Consider the following 6,164-nt stretch of genomic DNA (forward strand, 5'->3'; position numbering starts at 1 on the left):
GTGCAAAGAGTTTTTGTTTTGTATGAAATTAGCAGCTGCTTTATTGTCAAACTTTCCATCTTTTGTCCAGCTAGAATAGAGGAAGTCTGGTTCATCATTTAAATGGAAAGAGAGGATCTTGTTTTTTTCTTCTATGGGAAGGTCATGGGTTAGAGAGTTATACTGAAACAGCCCATTAGAAGCACATTGAGCTAGTGATTTTCCATCTTCCCCTTCTTGCAGGGGGCCATAAATCTTACTACGCAGGGCATAAGTGCCAACCCAATTATCATTCCAAAAATTAATGTTTTCTCCCGTCCCCGGGTTCCAGATAAGACTTTCCTTGTAAGTTTCCCACCCCTTTCCTATGTTTTTCCAGATAAAGGACCCTTTTTTAAAAGAGAGTGGCTCTCCATTTGATTTTATATATTTTTCATGCATAAACTTTGCAGCCCAATTTTTTTGGTTATCCAAATTCCAGCATTGCTTCACTAGGCCTAATGTATTTAAGTTTTCGCTGGTCCTAAAACCTAGTCCACCCAAACTTTTTGGCTTGCAGATTTTTTCCCAAGAAATCCAATTTATGCCTTTAGTACTCGAGTCCCACAGGAAATTTGCAGATATGCTATCCATTTTTTTCAGCAAAGAATTGGGGAATTGGATGCCCTGCATGAAGTACCTAGGTATAGCTTGAAGGGTTGAAGAGATAAGGATACTTCTCCCTGCTTTAGAAAGATATTTTGTTTTCCAAAGTGCAAGTTTATTAGACATTTTGTTCACTATGTTTTGGAGGTGGAGTTTGGTAGGTCTTTTACTCGAAAGTGGGAATCCTAGATAAACACCTAAGTCTTGAGCAGCAAGTACATTTAGCTCTTGCTCAAAGTCATCTATCATATCTTTGTGGGTGTTGGGGGAGAAGACAATTTTGCTTTTGGCATTGTTCATTTTTTGGCCTGAGATTTTAAAGAAATTGGTGAGGGTTGAGGTCACCGCATCAAGGGTTTGCGCAGAGGCTTCTCCAAACAGAATGAGGTCATCAGCAAACATAAGATGTGATATTTCAGTGCTCCCCCCTCTCACTTTAAAAGGTTTCCATTCTTTATTTCCACAACTTTCATGGATTGACCTCGACAACATTTCCATACACAGAATGAAGATGTATGGGGAAAGAGGATCCCCCTGTCTAATCCCCCTCGAAGGTTTAAATTCCTCAGATGGGTGACCATTGAGGAGAATTGAAGTCGAAGTTGTGGAAATACACTCCATGCAAAGGTTGGTTGTTTTTTCATCAAAACCCATGTAAATTAGGCTTTTCCTTATAAAATCCCATTCAAGCCTATCGTAAGCCTTCTCAAGGTCAATTTTCATTGCGAAGAGGCCTTTCTTTCCTTTTTTCTTACTCATCGAGTGAAGGATTTCAGAAGCAATAATAAAATTAACATCCGTGCCCCTTCCCGCGATGAAACTGTTTTGGTTTGGGGAAACTATTTTTGATAAAATGGGTCTCATTCTTTTAACTAAGATCTGTACAGGGTGATTTTTTCCGGGTTGTCTATCTTAGGGATCAGAGACACTAATGTTTTATTAATGTTTTCAGGGATTTTTCCTGACCGGAAGGAATCTTGGGTTGAGGCAATACAATCTTCTTTGATTGTCTCCCAAAAATTTTGAAAAAAGATAGCGTGTAGGCCGTCTCTCCCTGGAGCCTTAATGCTTCCTATGCTAAAGAGTGCTTCTTTTACTTCCTCAGCGGAGGGGGTGCTAGCGCATGAGTACAAAGGGTCCATTTCTGATTGTAGGGGCCAATTTGAGAAGTCAGAATGAGATTTCTCCGTGGTGAAGAGATCCATGAAGAAATTGGTGATATGCTCCTCAATTTCCTTATTATCCCAAATTTCCCTCCCACACTCCGTTTTGATAAATTCAATTTTGTTCCTCTTCCTACGAATAGTCGTTGAGGTGTGAAAGAAATTTGTGTTTCTATCCCCATCCATGATCCAATTTGATCTAGCTCTAATGTTCCAAAAGTCCTCTTCCTGATCTAAGATTAAGTTCAAATCTTTCGTAAGGGTTTCTTCTAGATCAAGGAGATGAACTTTGTTGGGATCAAGGTCAATGGCTTTTTGGATACCTTTAATTCTAGCAAGTAGCAATTTTTTCTTTTTAAAAACATTTCCGAAAGTCTCTTTTGCCCAATTTTCCATTAAAACTGTCACATTCGAAATTTTTTCATGGAAGCCCGAGTTGTCCAAAGCCCAATTCTGGTTTATCAAGGTTTCAAATTCCGGTTCAAGCATCCACATGGTTTCGAATTTGAAGGTTTTTTTGTGTTTTTTGTGGTTTGTGAGGTTTATATATACTACAATTTCGTTGTTAATAAGGTGATGTGTTCCTATCTTAATTATACTTGTTTGAAGAAAAAAAGGTTTGACACCCTAAATTTTAGGGTTAATATATATATAGGGGCCAACAAGGGCTCCCCAAGTTCAATTAACAACTACAGTATATGAGCTGTAATAAATTCAAATGTGTTAGCTTAAGGCTAATGATAGGTACTTGAGATAAGCTAAGTAAGGACTAATAATTTTGGATAAGATTAGCTAAGTTAAGGTAAGTGAAATTTATAGGTGTTGAAAAGAACAAAACCTAAGGATATGAGTTTTTAAAACTTATCTAAAACTACTTAGTCCTTATTTTTTTTAATCAACTTAAACGAGTTGAACCAAGGGCCTGTTCTCCCCCCTTATTTTCAGTTCAGTTCAGTTTAGCTCCAATCAGTTCAACTCCAATCAGTTTAGCTCCAATCAGTTCAGTTCAGCTCCATTCTTTTATAACCATTTTGTTAAATATATTATTATGTTGGTATAATTTATTTTACTAAATACTCTTATTATTATTATTACTATTATTATTTATTTTTATATCATTACTATTAAGTATTATTATTATCATTGTTGTTGTTGTTTCCATATACTATTTTGTTTATTATAGGTTTACTCATTATTATTACTGTTATTATTAGGATGAACATACATGGTTTAGGTTAAAGCACAAATAAAACCACGTTTTTTAGCCCATAAACCAATCAAATCGCTTCAAGACGGTTTATGATGTAATTTTCGCGGTCCAACCCAATCATTATTTTTATTACTAAATATTATTATATTATTCAATTATTAAAATAGTAATATTAATTTACTTCTTAGATATTATTGTTATTATACATCATCATCAAGTATTAATATATTAATACAAATAATATAAAATAATTATTATTAATTATCATTATTATCATTAATTATTATTATTATTATTATTAACTTATGATTATCAATATTATTTATTTATAACTATCATTTAAAAATATCCAAAATACTATTATTATTATTATTATTATTATTCATTATTATTACTTATCATTATAATTATTATTTAATATTCATATTTTTATTGTTTAAATATTATTTATATACATTCAATTTAATTCAATTCAGTTCAGTTCAGTTCAGTTCAGTTCAGCTTCAATCAATTCGGTTCAGCTTCAATCAATTCAGTTCAGCTCCAATCAGTTCAGTTGAGTTCAGCTGTTTTATGTCGAAGAGAACATGCTCTAAAGACTTATTTAACTATTATTAAATTGTAGCAAAGAAAAAACTCAAAATATTGCCTGGACCAAAATATTAGTAAGTGGAATTAAAAGTTGTGTGCTCCTTTGTGGGGGGAAGCTCGGAGGCCGGAGGGGACGAGGGTTCATGAAACATTAACATTGCCTCATGGATGCATGTTGGTTTTCGGGGGCCCAAATTACAAAAAGGAGGTTTGTTAATTGTTAGTAGGGAAACTCATTAAAAACATAGGGATCCAATTCCAATACTAAGCTGAATGACTGAATAATGACTGAAAGCAACTAGCTAGCTCAAATTTAATATCGCTTGGATCCAAGAATTGACGCGTTATTCGTCATAATTCTTAATCTTTACGAACATTTCTCATGCATTATAGTTAAGTACGAACAAAGCTCAAGTGCATCTTGTCTTTCATTTTCTTGGGTTTCTCAACTCTTTTTTAAAGATCAATTTCTGAGTCTTTCTTCCTTATGTCAATGAGGCCCTATTCTTTCCCACCGAAAGTTAAATGATTTGGTTTTACATCATTATCATAATTCATATGCAAGTATTATAATTCATATGCAAGTATTATTTTTCCTTAAATCAACATGATTTTTTTGGTTAATTAGATTATTTAGCACATAATTCAATATAGGTTTTTGAGAAGTGATATAGTGCATTTAACTAAGAGTTAATCTTGGGTGGACCTGGTCCACACTAATATTATTGTGGACCAAAGCCACCACATATGAGTTTTGTCACATGGTAACCTTTTAAAATTTTAATTACACTAATATATTATTATCTAATATAGTGACAGTTTTTTTTTTTTTTTATATATAACTACCCCTTCTTACATTAGTTTATCGTGATTAAAATTTAATTTTATAACATACTAACATTTTTTTCTAACATAGTCACCATTTAGAATCTTTGTATACCAACTCATCTTTTATATATATATATATTTTTGACATAGTGACCCTTTTTTCATAAATCACATATAATAGCATTAGGTCCATAGTCCATATTAATTACGACGGACCAGGTTCATATAAGTTTTTTTACTTTAATTAGAAGATGATAAATTAGTATTTTATTTGAGGGAATCGATATATGCATCCCTTAGGGTTGTATATAAGAAGCTAAAAATAACAATATTAAGCAATAAATTAATAAGCATTTCATAAATTAATAATAAAATAATACTATTATAGAAAATATATTTAATGCATATAGACAAATAATGCAACTCTAAGAACTGTATATATCAAAACCCTCTAATACGAGGGTTTAAGGGTCTGTTCTCCCCATCTTATTTTCAGTTCAGTTCAGTTCAGATCAGTTCAGTTTAGATCAGTTCAGATCAGTTCAGTTCAGTTCAGCTCTTGACAATACTTTTACTCTCACATATCACTATTCATTTCATTTCATTTCAGTTCAATTCAGTCCAGTTCAATTCAGTTCAGTTCAGTTCAACTGTTTTTTGCCGAAGAGAACAAGCCCTAAATGGGACAATATCTCGAACTAATCAACTCAACTAACCCAACAATTTTTTTTTTTTTTTTTTTTTTTTTTTTTTTTTTTGACAAAGGGTAAAACATACAGAGAAATAAGGTTAGCTTTTCCTTGCCTGAGTGGCAAGCTTATGAGCTAACTGAACCTCTTCTCTACTTACCTTAGTACAGGAAATGAAGATATAACTATTTGCTATTCTTTTGATGTCCTTGATAATATTCTCGATGTTTTTGTTGTTAGGGGAATTTCCCTTTAATGCTCTAATTACCTCTATATTATCCGTCTTGATAATCAGACTAGGGCTTCGCCACTCCATATCCGAAAGAGCTTTCAAGATAGCATATGCTTCTGCTTGTTCTGCTGAGTTTGCGAAAATCTTGACCGCAGCTTCCTCTTTTGGGTCATTGTTTACATTCTTCCATGCCACCGCTGCTTGCCAATGGTTCAAACTCGCATTGTTCTTCCAAGCACCATCGACGACCAGAGTTTGGATATTTGAAATATTTCTGTCTCCTATTGTCCATTCTTGACTTTGCTTGTTTCTGGATTCTGCGTGGTTTCCTTGAACTGAGTTGGCTAGACGTCGAGTCTGCCTCTCCCTCGTGGTGTGCCACCTGACGGAGTGATCTTTTTTAATCATCATAATTCGATCGGGATTTGGAAGGACCCCTCTGAAAATGACTTCGTTTCGATGAACCCAAATTGCCCATAGCGTTGCTATGAATTCTGCTTCCGAATTTAGGCCGTCTTCTTTCCTCCTTTTCTTGAAAAGATTAAGAAAGTTTTTAATCCACTCCTGGATTTGCAGATGATTCCCGTTACCCGCCACAATACCAAGGGACCCCTTCCAAATTCTTTGAGCAATCTGGCAATCCCGCAGCATGTGAGATAGGGAATCGCTCTTTGAGTTGCAAAGACAACAGATTGGGTTGATCCCGGAAATTTTCCTTTTGATGAGGTTATCCGCCGTTGGGAGCGCGTTGTTAAAAATTTTCCATAAGAAGTGCTTCCATTTCGGGAAATAATCCGCCTTCCAGAATTCTTTCCAGAAGGTTGAAT

This window comes from Beta vulgaris, chromosome 1 (assembly GCF_026745355.1).
Source record: "Beta vulgaris subsp. vulgaris cultivar EL10 chromosome 1, EL10.2, whole genome shotgun sequence".
Lineage (NCBI taxonomy): Eukaryota > Viridiplantae > Streptophyta > Magnoliopsida > Caryophyllales > Amaranthaceae > Beta > Beta vulgaris.